We start from the raw sequence: 24,651 nt of genomic DNA on the forward strand, positions 1-24,651 counted from the left end.
TTTCTCCAGACAATCACATTGTTTTCCTGTTTTGCAAACAAGGACTTGAATGCAAATAAACTTCAAATACTACTCTAAAGCAATTTCCACAACTAATTAATTACTACAAAGAGAGGTTTTCACATGCTCTGAATTTGTTTCTTAAGGTTGTTCAAGAATATACACTTCATTTGCACAATCAGTCAAATCCAGCGTAACTGGGGAGCAGAGCAGAGTTTGGTGACTTGCATATAAAGATGATGTCTTTGAAGGTAATACTGTGAAAACATGCTCACACTCATCGAAAAGAGGGAATTAGGAAGTGTCAGATGAAAACACTTCATTCTTGAAAAACTAAGAAAAGGATTCTCCTTTTTATAAACCTATTGATTTAGATAGTTATCTGGACTTCAGGCTTTTTTCATTTTACATTTTTACTTTTTATTTATTATTAGATGCAGTGTATTTCTTCATATTCTTTCCTTTCACCCAACACCTCCTAGATCCCCCCAACAACCTGATTTCATGGGGTTTTTTTTTCTCTCTTATGTAGAAAGAAAAGAAAGCCACTACAAAACATGGAATTTATATTGACCAATTTCTCTTAAGCATGGCTCCTGCCCTGGAGCTTGGCTCATAAGCCAGTGTCATTTCATTAAATAAAACTGATATTCCCTTTCCTAGCAGCTATCATTCATGAATACCTTCTTGACTAGGACATTGTTTCTCCTTTCATTCCTTCATGCTGGGATTTTGTCTTGCCTGAGCTTGTGACACCTCATGCATGCTGCCACAATCTCAATGAGTTCTTATGGTTTTGCTCTGTTGTGCCTGGAAAGTACTGTTTCCTTAAAAATTGCCCATCACCTCAGGTTTTTTTTAAATTTTTTTCTTCTTCTGTCAATGTCTGAGGCCGGAAAACAAGGCTGCCTGCTCAAGGCAGTCCTGAAGACAATGCCACTCACAGATCATCTTGGCCTCCAGCCCTAGCTGAGGAGGAGTGTGATCCCCACAGCCCAATGAACAAAAGGCCCACACACCTCTGGTTTTTTTATAATCCTTTGTGGTCCTTCTGTATAGATCCCAGAGCCTTTGGGGATGAATGGGTATATTGCAGGCTTGTTGCTGTTGCCTGTTATGCAATTCCCATTTCCCAGGGGGCAGGGAGAGAGAAGATGCAGAGGCAACGACACAGTCTCTGAAAGATTCTAGTAAAAAAGTCCTTTATTACAAAAGGGTTAGAGATTTTTATGGGGCTAGGCAAATTAAGCTGCTGCTGGAAAATTTTTGGTTGATCCTTTTGAAATTGGTGGTCACTGCTGACATGCTGTGATTGGCTAGGAGTGTGTGTTACTGTGCTTTTGGTTCGTTGACCGGTGGTTTTGGCTAATTTTGCCTATTCATTGTAAGTTTGCATGTGCTTACTTGTGTTTGCACTGTTTCTCTGCCTCATCTTACTTGGGAAATCTAATGGGAACTATGGATTTTTATAATCCCACCTCAGGGGGACTGCCCCCAACAATTTTAGCTGTCCTTGTCTTAGGTTGGCCTGCTGCACAGGCTCTTACCCGCCTTTGACTACCAGTCCTCCAAGGTTGTTTCCCCCGGAGATCACAAGAAGTCAGAAGCAAGGGAAGCCTTTTAGAAGAACGAGGGCTTTAAATGTGCTCATGTATTTGCACTAACCAAGCATGGAACACCTCCCTTGGAGATTTTGGTCCAGCATACTCCATAGCCATAAACACCCGGAGTGCTGCCTTGTTTACCCACTGTTGTCAAGATCTTAGCTGTAGGAAACGCTTAAGCAGAAATATTAAAGGCACCACCTCCCCTCCCATAAGGCTCCATGCAACAAGTTCAGAGAAGTCTAGTAGAGATTTTATGTTATCCCATACTTGGCCAAAGAATGTTGTAGTTAGGTCCAATAGATGGACCTCTGTTGAGTTAAATTGTATTAGATTAACAAGCTTTTGATTCCATGGTCCCAATAAGTTATCTCTTAGTTGCTGTCTGGCCAAGGACATGTTAGAAACTGGATATGGAGTTAAGTAAAGGGATCGAAATCAAGGATAACAATTGGTCCTTACCAAATAGTGTAAGGTTTGTATTTCCTCTTCTAATTAATCAATTTGTTATTGTATGAAAGTGAACACTAGTTAACTGTTGTGTGCTGAGGGCTACAGCTGATTGTCCTATGACTGTGTTTAAGGCATTGGCCTGTTTGAATAAGAGAGGCTGTAGTGACTGCTCCTCCAGCGACTGCAAGCAAGATGGCTACAGTGATTGCTGCAACTATTCCAAAGGCTGTCTTTATTCTAGTGAAACTCATAGGCTCTCCTTTGTGGTAATGGGTAACATTGGAGACAGGCACCCATAAGAATGGAAGAACATGTACCAGAACTTCACAAGAAGTGTCTGTAGGATTACAGCAGGCACCTAGCATGCAGAAGCTTGTTGTGCAGTTCAAATCTGTTATACTAACTTTGATTAGTAAAAGAAAGAAGGGGGCTCGACACAGATGGGAAACATTTGTGCAAATTTTGAGGGGACAAATAAAAACTGCCGATGGAGGAGCCTAGCCTGTTCCAGCAAAGGCAAGGACACTGACACAGTTACTTGTTGCTAGCGTTCCTGGTAGCCATGTATGAGACCTGATGTGGAATACGTGCCAGTGGTATACTCTGGACTGCAATAAGTCTTGAATAGTTTGCATGGTTTTGAAAATTGAATCTTTTAATTTTGCAAATGATAGTTGGGTATAGGCTTTTCCCTATGATTAACTCCCATTATTATTAACACAAAATTAGTTTTATTGGCATCTGTAAAGGATATAGTAGCCTGGGGGATGGTAGTTTTGATGGTGTGGCATAATTTTTATTTTTAATTTTAAAAGGGGATGGACGCAAAGTCATCTGTCCAGAGGATTTGAATGCCTCTGGAAGTGCTCAAACATATTGAAGATGGACTGGAACCAAAGATGTTGGACCCACCACTGACTTATTCAGTGACAAACACTAGTGCTTGGCCTTGCCTTGGAAGTTAAAAGTGAGGACATACATACCAAGTCTTGTCTCACTCCGACATACCAGGAAGACACCATGGGAGCCAGTGCCTCCTTTAGCACTAACTGGGAAGCCTTGAGTTGAGAGAGCATGCCAAGGAACCAAGGATTTCCTGAGAGGGACTGATTCCCCTCAGTGCCCTATGACTCCCCATGGAACAGGAATGACCCTGTGACTGCCTCTGGAGAATCCAGGAAGGATAAGGGGTTGAGAGGAAACAAACTGTCCCAGCTGTGAACCTGTCCATCAATCAGGGATAGTAGAACAGGGGGTGCTGAGTCAGGGCCAGGTTTCTTTGGGTGATATGAAAAACTCCAAGTGACTTCCTCCTTCTCCTTCTCCTTCATTTCAGAGCAGTAAGTGATACTTCTGCCACTGAGGCTGCCCCTCCTTCTGCTGAGATCTGCCCAGCCACTTCTCCTCCACGATTCACTCCTGCTGGATCAGGGGCAGCTTCTTCAGCCCCCATAAAACTGAGCAGCTCTTCTCTCTGTACCATTCCTGCTCTGTCTTTCAAGGTTGCCCTTCCACAACTCAGTCTCAGCCTCTCAAAGTAATGAGTCCTCCTGTCCCCAGGGGATGTGTCATTAGTCAATCCCCTACCGACTTTCCCAGAACCACCAGAAGAGTTGGAGTTGTTTCCACCAAGAACTGGAGGGCCTGATGTGGTCTCCAGAGGCCCAGCTGAGGAGGAGTGTCAAGGGCCCCCCGCCACTGCAGGATGCCTCATAAAGAATATCTGACAAAGCAACCCATTGAACAAAGGGAAAAGTGTTTCTTGAGCTTCGGCTTTGAGGATATCGTAGAGGAGGAAAAGACTGAGGAAGGAAGGGGGCCAGCTAGGTCTTCAGAAGAAAGAGTTGGGCCCAACACAGGTAGAGGCCATGTTCAAGGGACAAGTCATGTGGTGGTGCAATCTCCATACCAGGGTTCAATGGCACCAAGAAAGGTGGGGGTGGGGAGAGTGAGCTTGAGGACCTGGCCACCACAACTGCGAAGTGCTGCAGAAATAGCTCAACAAAACAGTCAGGAAAGTCCAGGCTCTGCATATTGTGGGTGGGAGGCCAGGTAGAGGCTAAAATGGCCAGCAAGATCCAGGTCAGCAACTCAGCTCCAGGGTCAAGTTAGTGGAAGTAGCTGCTGTCTGAGGAGAACATTCCAATCCCAGAAAGGAAAGGGGATTCAACCATAGTTGAATAGCCAAAACTTTCCACGAATTGAGAGACCAGCCACCGCTTTAACAGATGGTCATATAACCAAATTAGTGGAGAAGAGAGACTAGGAAAAAAAGTCCAACAGTTCACAGTCAGAGGAGCTATAGGGACTCCCCATAAAGCAAGACAGCATTTAGACAGTTGTGGAGAGTGGTCCAGAGTAAAAGTCGTCAGTCGTTCTCAGGCAGCAAGGGAGTCAGGCTTGAGGAGGATGAGAGGGAAAGCTTATAGTGAGAGACTTCTGTAGTTCATTAGGCCATGGCCCTATGCTCACACTGTGTCTCCGGGCAAAAAGGATTTGTCAGAGGGTCCTTTATTGGTTCTACCTCCTGGGTGGTCAGCCCTTATGTGGAGGTACCAGACGAACAGAGTCATGATGGAGAATTCTTAAACAGGAAGAAAAAGAAGGGAGAGAAAGAAAATGTAGGAATAGGAAAGAAAGCCCAAAGTCACCAAGGGCTTAGAAAATGAAAATAGGGGTCAACTCAGCTTAAGGGGGCAAACTCAAGAAGCCGGTGGAGAATCAGAATGTGGACAGCATCGGGGGCAGCAAACAAGAAAGAAAAACACCCAAAGAAGGTAAGGAGGACCCAAAAAGCAAGCAAAATGAAAAGGTCCATTCATTCTGGATGCCAGTTATTGTGATCTTGCTTTTGCTGCTTGTTGTGTGATCCCCGTTTCCCGGGGCAGGGGTTTGTGTGTGTGTGTGTGTGTGTGTGTGTGTGTGTGTGTGTGTGAGAGAGAGAGAGAGAGAGAGAGAGAGAGAGAGAGAGAGAGAAGATGCAGAGGCAACAACACAGACTGAAAAATTCAAATGTAGAAAGCTCTTTATTGTAAAAGGGTCTGGGGTTTGTATTGGGTTATGGAAATGAAGATGCTGCTGGAATGTTTTTGGTTGGTCCTTTTGAAACTGGCAGTTGCTGTTGGCTTGTTGTGATTGGCTAGCAGTGCACATCATTAGTTACAGTGATTTTGGTGCTGACAGGTTGTTTTGGCCAATTTTGCTTATTCATTGTGAGTTTGCATGCTCTTGATTGTGCTTGCCCTATTGCCCTGCCTCAGCAACCCATTCAAGACTGAGCACTCCCAAGTCTCTCCCTCTTGGCACATTGTCCATTTGTAGGTCCCTGTGTTAATAATCATCTACTTCATGATGAATTTTTTTTGTTTAGAGTTAGGTTGGGTGGTGCCCCGGTTGATGGCTATAAGAATGTGCTACTATAAGTCACTTTATTGCTATGTTAATTTAGCAGAATAATAGTGCTATGTGTTCTCTGTAGCCCATGACCAACATGACAAGGAATTTAGGAATCTATCTAGTTTCAGGTTCTTGACTTCAATAACAGTATCAGTATGTTTTCTATCTCATGAAGTAGACATAAATCCAACCATGATTGGTTACTCCTCAAACATTAATGCCACTAATGCACTGGTGGGCACATATTGTAGACAGGTCATTATATAGCTTGTAGGATGTGTAGCTTGGTGAGACAGATGACTATGTTTCTCCTTTGCTAGCAAATACAGCACCTTAAAGCACTACAAATGCTAATCATTAGGTATTTTGTCTCTAGTTGAGTACCAGTAAAATTTTTTTTCAGTGTTCCATCCATAAATACATGATGTCTTAAGCAACAGGAAAGCATCAAATTCTGGAGGGTACCCAGTAGCATTAACAATAGCCTACATATAGGGTTGGTGGGACTATGGGAGCACTTTGGCCAAAGACTAGTACAGATATAACCAATTTCTGGTACTGTTGGTTTTATTTGGTAGAATATGATACCTAATTGGGATTTGTTGCCCCAGTTATATAGTGACTCCATTTGACTTCGTTCCATATGTGTATATGATTTAGGAAACTTCTGCAATAGTAGAGTTTCATGTCTTTTCAAAGGGCCTTTAATGCTGGTTATCTCTCTCATTTTCCCTCCTCCAGCTTGCCTTTCTATTCCCCTTCCCATTTCATTTCCCTATTCTAGTTTCTTATTCATTCTTGTATAGTATTTTATTTTATATCCCCTTCATAGAAAGATCCATTCCTTCCTCTTATCTCCTCACCAGCAAGCTAAGCCCTGTTGGTAGTATAAATAAAGTGCACATAGCTAAAGCACAAAAGCTAATACCACACAGAAGAGAAACATAGAATGTTTGTCTTTTGACTTTGATTTACCTCCCCCAGGGATGATTGGTTCCGGCACCATCCATTTACCTGCAAATTTCATAATTTGATTTTTCTTTACATCTGAATAATATCCAATTATGTAAATACATCACATTTGCATCATGCATTCTTCAGATGGACATTTAGGTTGTTTCCATTTCCTTTGTATTGTGGATAGTGTAGCTATAAGGACAGATGAGCACATATCTCTATATGAAAATAGAGAGCTTTGGATATGTGGCCAAGAGTGGTGTAGCTGGTTTGTTCATGCAGTAAATCTGTTTCTTATCTTTTGAGGAATCACCATAGTGATTTCTATAGTAGCTGCACCAGTTTGTGCTCTCATGCACAATGAATAAGCTTGTCATTTTCTGAATGTGAAATGTATTTTTACAGTAGCATGAAACTTGATTTAGACCTAGGGACTAGATGGTGAGAATATTCACTATGTCTTCAAGATTTATGCAACTGAAAGATACAGACTGAAATTTAAAAAACTCTTAAACATAATACTAAGGAGCTGAAGAATCTCTGAGAGCAGCTAAAGGCAGAATCCTGCAACAACTGTGAAGGCTAGAAGAAATATTGAGAAACTGAGAGAAAAGTAGAGAAGCAGAAATGAGAGTTGTAAAAAAGGCAAAGACTTCAGAGTACTACTACAAGAAGAGCAAGTCTAGACCACTAGATGAGTTTCAGAGAGCCACCAAAGGTTAAAAAGCTGAGAGTACTGTTAAACACAGTTTAGTATTTGAGGCTCTGGCCAATGGGCATGTTTTAAACCCTGGGCAAGAAAGCTCTGCTTTGACTCTTATGAGCTTGGAGCCACACACCTCTAGTTCCAGGATTTAGAGCTAAAATTTTCTAGACTGAAATCCTAGCTGTGAGCCCCTGGAACTCAAGACCATGACATTAAAAAGCTGTTTCTTGACTATATTTGATTTCTGTTTGGACAGAACTAAAGAACCATCAGTTAGTTATTTCAACAAAATAGGGTCTATTAGTCTGAATGCTCAGAAAAGGCACTTCTGAGAGGTAATGGCAGGAAGGAAGCCTAAAGGACAAAATTGAGGACAAAGAAAAATATATTAAAGGGAAAATTAGAGGATGGAATTTATATTTAACCACATTTATTATTAATAAATTTTTATTTTCTATTTATGACTAGATGATGTGCATGTTTCTGTAGTTTAAAAGAAATGTTGTTTAACAAAGGATCACAAATTATACAGCCAATGACACAATACTCACTGATACAATGCAACAAGCATTAAAAGATAATATTTCAACAGTAAGACTCAAGATATGATTGAGGCTTTAGTGACTGTGGCTCAAACATGCAGAAGAGCCAACAATGGAAACCTGAGGAAAGAGAAAGAAATAGTCATGACTATTACACAAAGATAGGATGATAGACTTAAGCTCCACTCTAAGAAAAGGAATCCATACCCAACACTGCATAAGTAACCAAGAAGCAGAGACCAGATAGCCCAGAGACCTAGGATAAAACCAAACACTATGGGTCTAAAAAATATCAATAAAAATGATTCCTAATGATACCCTGCTGTACTCATAGATCAATGCCTTATCCAGGTATCAGAGAAGCTTCTTCTGGCAGTTGATGGGAACAAATGCAAAGTCTCACAGTCAGAGAGAGACAGTCTAAATTGGAGGTCTCTGTCAAATCTCTCTCCTCTGAGCTCAGGGCATCCCATGGAGAGGAAGTGGGAAGATTTTAAGAGTCAGAGGGGATGGAGGATACTAGGAAAACAAGGCCCTCTGAATCCACTAAGCAAGGCACATATGTACTCACAGAGACTAAGGCCAGAAGCACTGGGCCTACTTGGGCCTATATCAGGTTATCTGGATATATATTGCACCTATTAGCTTACTATTTTTATGGAAATCCTGACTAAGAGAACGATTGGGTTTCTAACTCTTTTGATTGTACTTGCAACTCTTTTCCTCCAATTGGGTTGCCATGTCTAACTTTGTTGTGTTGTTGTTGTTGTTGCTATTATCATTTTATTACTTTAAAAAATACCAATTCAAATTCCCACTCCCTCCCCTCCTCTCACTCCCTCCACACACCTTCCCACCCTGCCCCCTCCAATTCTAAGAGAGAGCAAGGCACCCTGTCCTGTGGCAAGTCCAAGGCCCTCTCTACTACATCTAGGTTGAACAAGGTATATATCCAAAGAGAATAGGATCCCCCAAAACCAGTTCATGCAGTAGAGACAAATCTCAGGACCACTGTCAGTGGCCCCTCAGTCTGCCCCAACTGTCAAACTCATTCAGAGGGACCATTTTGATCCCATGCTCATTCACTCCCAGTGCATTTGGAGTTGGTGAGCTCCCATTAGCTCAGGCAAACTGTCTCAGTGGGTGAACTCCTCATGTCTGTATTTGTTCCCATCTGCCACAGAAGGAATTCTCTCTGATGATGGTGAAATAAGATAGCAATCTATTAGTATAGCAGAATATCATTAGGAGTCATTTTATTTTTTCAGATTAGTAGAATTTGGTTTTACCCTAGGTTTCTAATTTTATTCTGTATGTGGACACTCAGAATATTTTATTTTGTATATGGACACTGTGTATTGAAAATAATTTCTTTCCTCCAGTATGTAGTTTTTGGAATCTATGTATGGTAGAATTCTGATGTGAATTCATCTGGACGTGGGCTTCTTTTAACAGGATTTTTTAATTACTGCTTCAAACTTCTTGATTCCTTTATGTCTGTTTATTTCTCTTGTTGTAGCACAATTAATAAAAACCCAGGGACAGAAATTAAGGTTCAACCTGAAGGTCAGAAAAATAAATCTGCCAGTCACTGCCTCTTACCTCTACCTCAGTCTGAAATGGTGATCCTGCCTCCAGGAATCTCTGAATGAGACTGTGTGAGAGCACAGTAAAATCAACAAATGAAATGTAAATCCAAAAAAAAATTGACACAGTTTGGACCATAATTTATCCTCCCTTTAAAAATGAACCACTACAATTGAAAACTTGTAAACTCTTACTATGCCAAATGAAAGCTGTTCCTGTCAAACACTAGGGATGCAATGTGTTAAAACTGGTTTTCTCAAATTACTTAGTATATATACTCAGCAAGGACTTCCTATTCTCAAGGCTGCCAATTTAAACATTTAAATAAATACAGTTTGGAAAGCTTGTGTGAATAAGAGTCTTATTATCTAAGCTGTTTATTTTATGATGTCCATCTCTTTCTCAATTCATAGTTTAAATATACACTTTCTCCCGGTTTCTCCCGCTTCATCCACTAGGACTCCTGCTCACAGTTATAGACATTAAAATGTCACTCAAGTTCTGCTATGCTTGTTTTTACATTTCAGTTATCACATCCACTGAAATAAAAACTATAAAAATGTGAAAGAGAACTTCTTTATTTGATTCATGTGTATACTTAGGATTATATGAATCCTTTTTTATGCAGGAAGAAGACATTTTCTCATAACAATGCATACAATAGTTCTTTTAGTGAATTTCAAAAATGCATAATTGATTTTCAGTAGAAAAATTTCTGAACAGGCTCAGTTTGTGGCAACAAGAATGTAATGTTTTTGTAATAAGTGGTATTAATTACCCAATAAATATTAGAGGTATGGGGTCTAACCACAATAAATATTAAGGGTTTGAGTACTAACCACAAGAAAAATTTATTCCTTGGAGCTGTTGTTTATAAATAAATATGATAGCAACTTTAATGTTTCCCATTGGATAATAGTTCTTTATTTTGTGATTCAAAATTAAAATTCTTTATTTTGTGATACAGAAAGAAAATATAATTTTTATATTCATGAATTGAGCTCTGTAAGGTAACTTTTGAGACTAAATACCCAGAAAATACTTTTAAAATCTAAGGTATTCAAAATTTTCCTCTATTTTCTGACATATTATAGTCAATTTTTCCCCTTTAGGAAATGAAATGGGCCATTGACAGAGGCAGTAGATCATTAGCTAGTCTGTCTTCCTGGAATAATCTAAAAGTTAGAAAAATAAGTCATCAGTGCATTTTCATATTTTCAAGTTAGACCTTATATACCACTGCATTCTAAGAAGCAAAACAGCTTATAAATTATATCTCAATAATTGGAAGAATGTACATTCAGCAAAGAATTCTTAATCTATTTCAAATGAATACTTCTTTAGAATTCCTTTTAAATGCATTGCAAGCTGAGAATTAAAATCCAAACTTTGTACTCATGAAGCAAGTACCATTTCACTGAGCTACAAACCACCCCCTCTTCCTCCACACTACCCTGGAACTCAAATGAATGATTTACTATACATCAATGTGTGTCCTTACACTTTCCTGAATTGCCAATACTTGCAACAAACCTGTAAGGTAAGACAGTCACTCCCATTGGGGCAGACTGAGGGGCCAATAATAATGGCACTGGCATTTGTCTCTACTGCATGTACTGGCTTTTGGGGATCCTATTCTCTTTGGATCATTACCTTCCTAAGCCTGGATGTAGCGGGGAGAGCCTTGGACTTCCCACAGGGCAGGGTACCCTGCCTTCTCTTAAGACTGGAGGGGAAGGGAAAAAGGTGTGTGGGAGGAGAGGAGGAAGTGGGAATTTTGATTAGTATTATTTATAAAGTAATAAAAACGAGGAAAAATAAATGATTTTAATTAAGAAAATGATCAGAGGCAAGCAAACCTCAACAAAATAGCCTAAGGCAAGAAGTTAAAAAGTCCACAGAATGCACAGCTACCAGAACTAAATTTGGGGAGAGCACTGCCTTAAGGAGGTCACATTCTCATTGATGCCAATATTCCTTGAGCTAGTGATCTGGTACCACAATTATCACAGAAGTTTCATAGAGACCCTTCTCAAACCACAAAAAAACCTCATTTCCAGACATTTAAAAGCTCTATGTTCAAGTGAAAATACTGCTTAGGCACCTGGGGAGAGATCGTATTCTAAGTCCAGCCTGTAGATTTAGAATGTAAACATGGAAATACTGGATTATAGGTAGTCACGCTGAGATAAATTATATTAAGATAAAAATGGAATAATAAAAATTCTTGTTATGATTCTGCTATTGTCAAGATTAATGACTATTGGGATAAATTTCATGAAATAGATAGTTCTCTGGATGAAAATGTTGACAATAAGCCATTTAAAATGTACATAAGTTTATCATAATATATTTTTATCATAAAGATAAATCTTTGAATTGATGTGGTTTTTGTTCACTTTTAAAAATATACTCACCAAATTAATATTGATTTTTATCATTGTTGTTCACTTCCCTTTTTTTTTCATAGCACATCACATATCAGAATAGAGGCTCAGTTCAATTGTTTAAATAGTTGTCTGCCCTTTTTTCACCCCTAGTAGAATTTACTCTCTTCACACAGGAAAATGCCTAGAACAATGGAAGACTGCAACAAATAGTCACTGAATAAAGTTAGATGAATTTAAAATATGCACCTCAAATGTTGACTTATTAGATTTGTTTTCTATTTGGACTGTTACTATAAATGTACATTTCCAATTCTCCAATGTCCCCTTTGAAAAAGATAAATTAATTCATTTCATTAGTGATATTGCGTTGCCTGTGGCATGGCATGGCATGTCATAGTAGCTACAACAGACTAATGACTGGAGAAGGAAAGTTTATTTATCACGGAACCAATTTTTCCTACTTGAACTGAAGGATAAATAATGATATAACAGCGTTTACACTAAATACTGTTTTAGAGTTTGTTAGTTGATCATAAATATCCTTCATTTCTGTGCTGAAACAGCTGGTTGGTAAGCATTGTGTTCATCACACATAATAGGATAAAATAAAAGGTTAGTAGTGCTCCCTTAATAACGAAACAATGATATCCTTGATTTTTATATGATAGTGAATGACATATGCGAACTTTGATGGGTTCTTTTCTTAAATTTTTCTTAAATCGAATTATAAAAGATTAGGTATAAACTTTCCTATATCTACCCTATATTTTCCACTATTGCCCATATATTTTGTTCTATTGTCTTCCTAATTGCTGGTTCTCTTAAATCCCCTAGTTTTTACAGTAATATGGGCTCCTTTTTAAATTCCTTGTCTTTATCCATATTACTCCCACCTGAATATACATATTTAAATTAGAAGATATGATATCCATATTGGATAAATATTTGATACTTGTTTTTTCTGGATCTGATTTACCTTGCTGAAAATGTTTTTGAGGTCATAAATTTTCCTACAAATTATATTTTCTATGGCTAAATAAAATTCCACAGCATGTATGCATCAGGTTTTCACTCAAGTGTTGAAGACATCGAGGCTATTCTGTTTCCCTGTGAAAAGAGTTTCAAGGAACATAGGTGTGCAGCAGGATGTAAAATACTTTACTATATATACAGTAGTAGTATACAACAGTCATGTGGTAATTTCCACTTTAGCCTTTTGAACAAAACTCCACACTACTGTCCATTTGGGCTTTGAAACGGGGCTGAAAGAAGCGAAAATATTTTAAAGAGGTACTGTATTTCTCAGTTTAGCAGATTATTGAAACAATGATCCCAACGAGATGGAAATTCTCCCAGAAATTCCATGCTAAAAGATGGAAAAGACAGCAATCAGAGAGGAACATGTCTCCAGGAAAGAGACTTCACACACTCTTAGCAGATCACCTTAGAGTCCATGAAACTAAAGATCAGACAATGACTGGCCAATGGTGAATGGAGCCACACTGTCCAGGACTGCTTTGAAGTTCATATCCTTGGCTCTCTATGTAAACTTTAATCTCATGTCTGGTCCCAATGGATCTTTCTTCTTCTCCCCAGTATAGTCACATAGAGTAACTCCCCCTTTTCTGCTCTTTATTAATTTGGCTGCTTTAACTGATTTTTTCAGGACATGTGGCTAAACTTGACTATGCAGCAACAGACTGTGACCCCAAATTTGATAAAAACTCTAGTTTCCATTCCAATGAATGGAGTCATTCATTCACTTGGCAATGGCTATTATGACTGAGGAGCTTCAATTGGAATTTCTTTGATGACCAGAGGTGGTGAAAACTTTTAAAATACGTATTGAATGGTTGTATTTATTCTTTTAAGTATTTGTCTTTTCAGATCACTGGCATATTTATTGATTGGTTTGTAGTGCTTAATTTTTCCAGTTCTTTGTACATTATCATTATTAGCCCCTGGCCTGGGGTACAGCTTGCAAGGACTATATCCTTTTATATAGGTTGTCTGTTCATTCTCTTGATAGTTAATTTTACTGTGCAGATGCCTTTTAATTTCATGTAATATTGTTTGGCATTTCTAAGGTCTATTTCCTATGCTGTTTGAGTTCTATTCGGGAAATGTGTTGCCTATACCTGGGGTTTAATGTGTTTTCCTGAAGCATTTCTCATTTTAAACTTAGGTCTTTTATCCAGTTTGAATTGATTTTTGTGAAAGCTGAGAGATATGGATCTAATTTCATTCTTCTGCTGGTGCATTTGGTTAGGTCTTTATATCATTTATATTTTTGGCAATGCTTGGAAATTATAACAAGATTAGAACAACCTTGAAGAGGTAAAATTCATATTAATCAAAATAGATAATCTATTCTGAAAAGAAAGTTTATTTTGAGACAAAAAAAGTAGAGATCAAGAAAACACTGTCTCCTATTACTGGAACATTCCTTAAAATAATTTATTAGATTTATTCACTTATTTATTTTCTCTCTATCTTTGTGTACATTTATGTACATGTGCATATCATGGTGTAGATGTGGAAATCAGAAGACTACCTACTGGAGTCTGTTCTCTTCTACCATGTGGGTCCCAGCAATCAAACAAGAGTCATCAATTTTGGTGACCAGTGTTCATTATCCACTGAGCAATCCCCAACGTTCTTAATGTAACATTCTTGATTTTGAAGTATGATGTGAGTTCTCATAAATATAAGAGATCAGTTTTAATAAGCCTTCTGTATATCATTTACTTTTGATAAAAACCTAACTTGAAATTTTTTTTATCCATTCTTCAGTCAAGGGGCATTTAGGTTGTTTCCAGGTTCAAACAATGCTGATATGAACATAGTAGAACACATGTCCTTGTGATATGATTCAGCATCCTTTACCAAAGAATGGATAAGAAAAATGTGGTACTTTACACAATGGAGTACTACACAGCAGAAAAATATAATGACATCTTGAAATTTGCAGGCAAATGGATGGAGCTAGAAAACATCATATTGAGTGAGATAACCCAGATCCAGAAACACAATTATTATATGTACTTACTCATAAGTGGTTTTTAAACATAAAGCAAAAAAGAAAAGAAAAAAAGAAGCCTAAAAATCAAAATCCCAGAGAACCTAGACAACAATGAGGACCCTAAAAGAGACATACTTGGATCTAATCTGCATGGGAAGTAGAAAAAGACAAGAACTCCTGAGTAAATTGGAAGCATGAGGACCATGGGAGAGGGTTGAAGGGGAGAGGAGAGAAAGAGAGGGGAGCAGAAAAAAATGTATAGCTCAATAAAATCAAGAAAAAACACCTAATTTGACTATAAAATTCATGGAATTGACACATTTATTTTGTAAAATAACATTTCACATAGCTGATACTACCTTAAAAGTTAGTATTAAATATTTTCTTAGCCTGCAAAATCACAGAAGCTGGGTATATTAAAATAACAAATTATATTAATATAAATAACTTAATACTTAGAGGGAAAACTTGTTTGAATCTATTTCTCCGTCTGTGGTCTTTGAAGCAGAGTTCCAGGCTCAGGTTTCTAAACATATTCTAATTCAGCAATTTATAACATGTTTTCTGAATTCTTCTGACCAATCAGGCCCCAATACAGCCCTCTTTCCAAATATCAGTATCTAGCATGGACCTGTTTTAACTGCACACATTGCATTTCATTTAACCATATCATTCCTTATATTTAACTGTCTCTTAACAATAGGAAATTTATTTTCATAGAAGCCATGCTCATTTAAAAGATGTTCACTAAACAAGAGAAAAATAATCACATCTGCTGGACAATATACTTTTAAAAAAATTAAGTTTAATTTATTTGGCATTTCACACATAAAAATTATACATACAGTGTTTTTACACCTTTCTTTCCTTGCTCCAATCTTTTCATATCCCTTCTACTACTGAAATTCATAACCTCTTCTTTATTGTTGCATATATTATATGTGTGTATTTATATATACAAGAATAAATACATGTATATATCTGCATTTATAAATACAGTCTGCTGAATTCATTTAGGTTTACACCTATCTGTATGTAATTAGAGTTGACTACTTGGAATTGGGCAACCTATCAGGAGGTCGTCTGTAGAGAAGGCTGATTCACCCTCTTTCAACAACTGCTAATTCCCTGTAGTTTACACCTAGAAGTAGGGAGAATTGGGATATTATAAAAATCCCAAGTACATAAACATGTCATCTGGTATTTTCAATGTGCAAGTCTTGTTTAGGCAGCCATATTTTTGAAGTTTTAGTGGGTGAAACTTCCCTGTTATATAAAGACAATACTATCCCATAGCAGACATACTGGTCATCTGACTTGTACAGTCTTTCTACACCCACTTCAACAACATTCCCTTAGATGTAGGAGTTGCATTGTGGATATATCTGGGGTTAGGAATCACATGGTCAGTTGTTTTCTGCATATTGACCAGTATTTATGTATACTGGATTTCTGTAGCAGTCTCTATCTGCAACACTAAAAAGCTTCTGCGGTTCTAGTAAGTATCTTAAATGAAGTTATAAATTCTACTACTACAGGCAGTAGTAAGCTTTGATCTATAGCCCATCTATAGTCCATGACCAAATCTTCGCATTTGGTCACTGGTTGTGGCTAATAGACTTTACAGTTTTGTAGGTCTATTATTCATTTTCTTCCTTGGAAACTTGATGGGGGAGAGTCTTCTGTTTTGTGTTAATTTCATTGGTTAAATAAAGAGACTGCCTTGGCCCTTTGATAGGACAGAAAAATTAGGTAGGCGGAGAAGACTGAACAGAATGCTGGGAGAAAGAAGCCAAGTCAGGCAGTCGCCATGATTCTCCCACTCCAGACAGACGCAGGTTAAGATCTTTCCTGGTAAGCCAGCTTATGGTGCCACACAGAATATTAGAAATGGGTTAGATCAATATGTAAGAGCTAGCCAATAAGAGGCTGGAACTAATGGGCCAGGCAGTGTTCAAAAGAATACAGTTTCCATGTAAATATTTCGGGTAAAGCTAGCCGGGTGGTGGGAAGCAGACCCACCACTCCACACTACTACAGAATGGCCACTCCATACAACAGAAACTTGCATGAAATCTTTTTTTTTTGATACTACAGGAGCTAGTCCTCTGGCTAGTTTTGTGTTTCTTAGCTATTGTTAATGAACATAGCTTAACAAATATCTATGGAGTAGAATGTTAAGTTCTTTGGGCATGTGACAAGGAATATGGTAGATTTATTTTTTGCTTTCTGATAATTTTCCACACTGGTTTCCAGAGAAGGCCCACCAGTTTGTAATTCCACCAATATTAAATATTTTTCTTCTCCCATAACTTCATCAGTGGTTATTGTCTATTGTGTTCTTGATCTTAGTCATTATTATTGGAGAATGAGAAAATATTAAAGGAGTTTTGGTTTTCATTCCTTGAATTTCTAAGAATAATGAATACTTTTGAGGTATTTGTTAGTCATTTTTATTTCATTTGAGAATTGTCTATTCAAATATATAGCCCATTTTTAATTGGGTGGTATGTTTCTTGATTATTTTTGTTGTTGTTATTTGTATATTCTGCATATTAACCTTTTATCAGATGCATAGAAGGCAAAAAAATCTGTCCTACTCTGTGAGTTTCCTCTTTCTTTACTCAACTGTTCCCTTTGCTAACCAAAATGTCTTTTGTTTTACAAGTTTCTATTGGTCAATTGTTGGTCTTAATTCCTCAGTTTATTGAGTCTTACTAAGAAGTCCTATTGCACCTGTATCTTCTAGAGCATTGTCTATGATTACGTTAAAATAAGGATTGAAAGAGTGTAGATCAATATCCCTACTTCTTTTTAAAGTGATACTTCACACACTATCTGGTCCTTTCCCTTGCCAATAATATGACTTTGAAATGCTCACACCTTATAGACTCCTAAAAAGTACTGATTGGAATGAAGACATATTTAGCTCTGTAAAGCATCCTATTGTAAATCAGTATCATTACTATGTACTCTATTTAAGCAACCTGTTGGTATGTTCCCAGATATATTTGATCACTCACTTTTTAGAGCTTTATTTTTTATACTTGTAAAATTACTTAATTTTTCTTTTAAAAAAATCAGTCATAAGAGCCTTGAGAGGAAATTTATTTCTAGCAGGATGGAGAGATGAGGTACTAGCATTAGATGAGAACCAAGTCCAGTCACCTCTAGAGCAACATTAGCATGTGTAAAGCATCTCACATACTCAGAACACATTCTTCGTGTGTAATGTGATGCAGTTCATTCATTCCCTGAAAGTTCATTATTCATAACTCCATTTCACTGCTTAGCAAATAGGATTCCAGGGAATTGAAGTTATTGTCCAAAGATCATAGAGTAAGTTGAAGAAAGTAACAGCTCCAGAGACCACAGACTTTCAAATTTGGTGTTTTGTCTTATATAGTATCTCTAGCATGGACTATACTTGTCTGCACCAGGCCAAGGTTTTATTTAGCCTTATACCTGCACAGCCATGGCTTTTCCCTGACTCTGCCCTTCTTTCTCCCAGCATTCAGTTTAGTTTTCCCCACCTACTCCTATTCCCTGTGCAGGCCCAAGACAGTTTCTTTATTAAGCAATGGTTTTCACAGCATACAGAGGGGAATCCCACATTAGCACTTGGCTTGTCATGAAGATACACACATACATACATACATACATACACACAGATGCATATATATATGTACATGAATATATAAACACACACAAATATGCAAACATATATACACATATATAAATATGTATATTCACTTATTGGTTTGGATTTTGGCAAAAAACTTTGTTTGTGTATACACATATAATGTATGTGTTATTTTTGTTACTTTCAAAAGCCCAGAAGGAAACAAAGGTACACCAAAAGAACAAAAGATATTTTCTAAAAGTTTTTAAAAAGTATTTAAAAGAACAGTAAAATAGAACCAACACTTATTCTGTGGATGACAGAGCTTCCAATACACTTCTAGCTTCACTGCAAATCCCATGTCCACCTCAGGCTTCTTGCTGATGAGGAGAGCACATTTTGAGTTCCCCCATTATTCCTAGCAACCTGCTCTTGTGAAGCAAGCAGGATATTCAACTTGACAAGCCTCTTTCCTTCTGGATGAAGCAAGGAGCAAGGCTCTTGTCAGCTTGAATCATGAGTCTACACGGGGCAGAGCTGAGAGGACAGGCACAGTGGGGGTAGGTGCCGCGTGCATGCCATCCTGCCCTCACACGTGGGCTTCTTTCCCTGCCACCCAAGTACCCCAGCTGGCTTCAAGATTCTTCGCCTGAAAGGCTGTTTTATTGTTTGGCTGGTTAACTTACTTCTGGCACCAAATCTCCTCTTTATTCAATTTCTAAAAATCTTCTTTTAAGCTCTATTTCTGTGTGGACATTTGTTAAAAGAGCTACAACAGAGACTATCCAATTCCAAGTTTTCAAGATTTTAATATTTTAAAACACATTCCTAAGGCTGAAATTACATTTTTGGAGTCTAAACCAAATTTATCAAAGAAAAGTGAAAATCTGGTATATGCTATTCTAATAGGGTTCTTTTTTTTGAAAAATAAACTTTAAAAGAAAAACAAGTAGAATTAATGAAAGATGAAATTTGGAAATTCTGATTATATAATGAAGAAAAAATGCATCTCAACATTTTATATCTTAAAATCCCCTCCTGAGGTGTTTTATGTGTTCAAGAGGACAAACCTTAACTGTTTAATGATTCTAATAAATGCATGAAAAGTCTGGCTTCATGTTATTTTCACAGACATTGAGAGCAGCATCTCTGACTAGATGCTGTTTGCTTCTTAATCCTCAGAGATCAGTAAAGAATTTTGTGAACGTGCATAGATACCTCTTTAGAATATTTAATGGCAACGAATACCATCACTAGAACTTGTGATTTAATTATAGGGCTTTGTGATGTTGACTCTTAACTTGCCAGCTATATCAAGAATATAGATAATGAAGAGGGGAAATAAAAAAAGAGAATAGCTAATAATTTTAAATTCAGTCAAAACAGTCATTTTAGTTTCAATAATTCTTTTCAGTAGTGCTTTAGCTCAATTTTAAAATAATGCATATAATACTTCACATAAAACTCAATTTTATGCTTGTTTATTTAATTATTAGATGAAACCACCACACCTGTGCATGTACTTATGAATTTTGAACTTCAGATTGCATTATGAATTCCTACCAAGTAACATGTACAAAAATATTGTTTGTTAGAGCTGTGGGTCACACTATTGTTCATTTTTCAGTCTCACTATCATAATTGCATCCTGCTGGCTCCCTTAACCAGAAGCTGATAAGGCAATGTTATCATTATTCAGTAACTAGCATAGTTCTATTTTAGAATTAGCTCTTATCTCCTGGGATACATTAATGAATTGCTCAAGTGTGTTAAATCATTATTGCAATTATTCACTGATACATTTTTGAATATTTACTAGCCTGAATAGTACAAGATAGGACCCAGTACTGTTGTGTATGTTTTTTAATTACAGTCACAGTTTCTGCTCCAAAAGATGATGCAATCTAATGCTAGTAACAGAGACCATGCCTAAGAATGGTGGCTATTAATAAAATTTGTAAGTGAACTGAGATGTATATGTGCACACAGTTTACCAATTAAAAGTAGGATATCATATTATTTGGTATAAAGTTGAGAGTTTCATGAATAGATGAAAGCTAGAAAAATCAAGTATCAATTAAAGTACAAAAAAATAATATAAAAAGTAGGAAGTTATGGTTTTCAGGTGTAGATCTATTCAGCTATAAAAAATATTGTGTATATAGATCATTATGAAGAAGTTGAGAAGGTAAGTATCATTTCTAGTGATAATATATTCATATTGATCATATGAAGAAAGTATTACTATGTTGGTCACCAAGTCAAGAGTATGTAGTTTTAAGGCTTGTTTCTCCCTTCTGAGTTGCTTCTCCCTGTTAATATTTGAAAAGCCATCTATGGATAATTTCTTGTATTCATTATTTCCTGTCAGTGGCCACATGGGTAACACGCTAGATGGCTAAAACTTCCAGCTCACTGGGATCTTAAGAATGACCCATAGGATTCTGAGATCCCTGGAGGCTGGATCACCATTTCGGATTGAAGTAAAGAGCTCTAGCTGGGCGGCGGAGAGGCACGGCATCGAGACACTGCGGAGAGGCTTGGTAATCAGGAATAGGCTTTGGGGGACCAGTGCTGCGGCAGACGCAAGCGGTGGGGACAGGTGCATAATAATGAGAGCAGATCGCCCCACTATAATTAAATCAAAGAGGTAGGCCTTTTGTTGGTGAAGTCACTGGCAAATAGGGAGCCTGGTCCTGTCCTGAAGACCCTTCGGAGGGGTGAGAGGGTTCTTGGCCTGCAGCAGGAACCAGGAAACAGAGCAAGGGCATTTTGTAAGTTGAGCCCTTGGCCAGCAGGGAAACCTGATCCGGTTTTAAAAGACCCATTAGATAGGATCAATAGGAGGAGATGGGCAGGCGCCAAGGCAAGAAGTCACCCAATAATCCGAAAAACAGCATGAAAACACCAGAACCGAATGATCTTACAACAGAAGTATTTGAACACCCTAACACAGAAGAAGTGGAAAAAATTGACTTTATGAAAGCAATAGAGTCCCTTAAACAACATGTAAAAAATGCCCTTATAGAAATGGATGAGAAGTATAACAAAAAGTTTGAAGAAATGAGTAAATACGTACATGATACCCTGAGAAACCAAGAAAAAACGATCAAACAGGTAATGGAAACAGTTCAAGAATTGAAAACTGAAATGAAGGCAAGGAAGAAAATACAAACTGAGGGCCAGCTGGATATGGAAAATCTAGGTAAATGAGCAAAGTCTACAGAAACAAGCATAATCGATAGAATACAAGAGATAAAAGAAAGAATCTCAGATTCTGAGGACACCATAGAGAAAATAAATGCACAGATCAAAGAAAACAGCAAAGTCAACAAATTCTCAACACAAAACATTCAGAAAATATGGGACACAATAAAAAGACCAAACCTAAGAATAATAGGAATAGGAGAAGGAGAAGAGTCACAGCTCAAAGGCCCAGAAAATATTTTTAACAAAATTATGGAAGAAAACTTTCCCAACATAAAGAAAGATATTCATTTAAATATTCAAGAAGCATACAGAACACCAAACAGACTGGATCAAAGAAAAACATCTCCTCGCCATATAATAATCAAAACACAAAATATACAGGTTAAAGAAAGAATATTAAGAGCTGCAAAAGAAAAAGGGCAAGTAACTTATAAAGGTAAACAAACATATAGGCATCCTCCTGAATATTAACTTTCATCAGGCAATGAAAGGAAACAGAGACAGAGACCCACATTGTAGCACCGGACAGAAATCTCAAGGTCCAAATCAGGAGCAGAAGGAGAGGGAGCACGAGAAAGGAACTCAGGACCGCGAGGGGTACACCCACACACTGAGACAATGGGGATGTTTTATCGGGAACTCACCAAGGCCAGCTGGCCTGGGTCTGAAATAGCCTGGGATAAAACCAGACTCAGTGAACATAGTGGACAATGAGGACTACTGAGAACACAAGAACAATGGCAGTGGGTTTTTGATCCTACTGCACGTACTGGCTTTGGGGGAGCCTAGGCAGTTTGGATGCTCACCTTACTAGACCTGGATGGAGGTGGGCGGTCCTTGGGCTTCCCACAGGTCAGGGAACCCTGATTGCTCTTAGAGCTGATAAGGGAGGGGGACTTGTTCGGGGGAGGGGGAGGGAAATGGGAGGCGGTGGTGGGGAGGAGGCAGAAACCCTTAATAAACAAATAAATTTAAAAAAAAAAGAATGACCCACAGTGACCAAGTGTTGACCAAAATAAATGTTTGGCGGATAGAATTGCAAAGATGCAAGAAAGTCACTGAAATCTCATTTCCCAATTCAATGAATAGATTTTCTAAATGTGATAATGTTCATCTGATGTCAAGCACAGGTTGCTTAAGTGCAAAATTTTATCCATTTTAGATTATTAAGATATAATATATAGCTGTGCATTAGCATAAAGTGGAAAAATATGAAAATAGCTCAGATGATATGTGAATTATTTGCAGTAGAGGTTAGAATTTTCCAGAAATACATACGAGTCACCCATGGAACACTAACCTTTGAACGAACTGAACCTACTACTTACTGTATGATATATGTTCGTGGTCTTGTGGATTTTTCTTTTTAATGATGCCATTGTACACAATAGACTGTTGTTTTGATTTGCATTTCTCTGATGATTAAGAATGTTGAACATTTCCTTAAATTTCTTTCAGTCATTTCAGATTCCTCTGTTGAGAGTTCTCTATTTAGGTCTGTACTCCATTTCTTTTTATTGGATTATTTGTTCTTTTGCTGACCAATTTCTTGAGTTCTTTGTATATTTTGGAGATCAGTTTTCTGTCTGATGTGGGGTTGGTGGAGATCTTTTCCCATTCTGCAGGATGCTGGTTTTTTTTTTGTGTGTGTGTGTTGATGGTGTCCTTTACTTTACAGAAGCTTTTTAATTTCAGGAGGTTCCATTTACTAATTTTTTCTCTCAGTTTCTGTGCTATTGGAATTATATTTAGAAGGTGATCTCCTGTGCCAATGTGTTCAAGTGTATTCACAACTTTCTCTTCTACAAGGTTCAGTGTGGTTGGCTTTATATTGAGGTCTTTGATCCATTTGGACTTGAGTTTTGTGCATGGTGATAGATATGAATCTATTTTCATTCTTCTACATGCTGATATCCAGTATGCCAACACCATTTGTTAAATATGCTTTTTTTCCCATTTTATATTTTTTGCTTAGCAAAAAACAGGAGTTTGTAGATGTGTGGATTCATATCTGGGTCTTTAATTTGGTTCCATTGGTTCTCCTGTCTGTGTTTATGCCAACATCAGGCTGCTTTCAGTCTTGTACCTGTAAGAATAGCCAAGATCAAAAACACTGATGACAACTTATGCTGGAGAGAATGTGGGGTAAAAGGAACACTCTTGCATTGCTGGTGGGAGTGCAAATTGGTACAGCCCCTTTGGATATCAGTATAGCAATTTCTAATCAGAAAATTAGTAAACAACGTTCCTCAAGACCCAGCAATACCACTTTTGGGTATATACTCAAAGAATGCTCAATAGTACACAAGGACAGATACTCAACTATGTTCATAGCAGCATTGTTTGTCATAGCCAGAACCTGGAACTACATAAATGCACATCGACGGAAGAATGGATAAGAAAAATGTGGTAATTTACACAATGGAGTACTACACAGCAGAAAAAATAATGACATATTGATATCTGTAGGCAAATGGGTGGATCTAGAAAACATCAAATTATGAGGTAACCCAGACCTAGAAAGACAAATATCAAATGTACTCATTCATACGTGGCTTTTAAACATAAAGCAAAAACAAAAAAACAGCCTACAATTCACAATCCCAAAAAACTTAGACAACAATGAGGACCCTAAGAGAGAGATACATGTATCTAATCTACACAGGAAGTAGAGAAAGACAAGATCTCTTGAATAAATTGGGAGCATGTTAACCATGGGAGACAGTTGAAGGGGATGAGAGAGGAAGAGAGGGGAGCAGAGAAAAATGTATAGCTCAATAAAATCAATAAAAAAGAAAGTGAGAGACAAATAAAATATACAGATGAAACATCATGTGATAAAAGTGCAAGATGAAATTAATTCTGAAAAAAATATGTTTATAACTACCTTGTTAGGAAGGGACAAGAGCCTTGATTAGCAATGTAATTTTAAAAAAAAGAGTTAACTTTTGAGAAGGTTACCTACAAAATTCACAAGAGTATGCAGTATGAGGAGCTGCTGACAAAATCAGAATCAATCCTAAAGTTGAATTATTAAGTCTTATCTTAAAATAGCTAATTTGATAGGTCAGTGTATACAAAATTATTTTATGCCAAAATAAAATGTATTTTAAACCTAAAAAAAATATTGTTTGATAGACTTCACTAAGTGTTCTGGCAATA

General features: G+C 37.5%; 1 non-coding gene across 1 annotated transcript; it reads right to left on the minus strand.

The window, feature by feature from the left end:
* Positions 1-880: 880 nt before the first annotated feature.
* LOC121464597 lies at positions 881-1,012 on the minus strand. The gene has a single exon (XR_005976540.1).
* Between the last annotated feature and the right edge of the window lie 23,639 nt (positions 1,013-24,651).

The sequence above is a fragment of the Microtus oregoni genome, unplaced genomic scaffold (genome assembly GCF_018167655.1).
Source record: "Microtus oregoni isolate MIOR12 unplaced genomic scaffold, Mior012 000028F_ref0000031, whole genome shotgun sequence".
Classification (NCBI taxonomy): Eukaryota; Metazoa; Chordata; class Mammalia; order Rodentia; family Cricetidae; genus Microtus; species Microtus oregoni.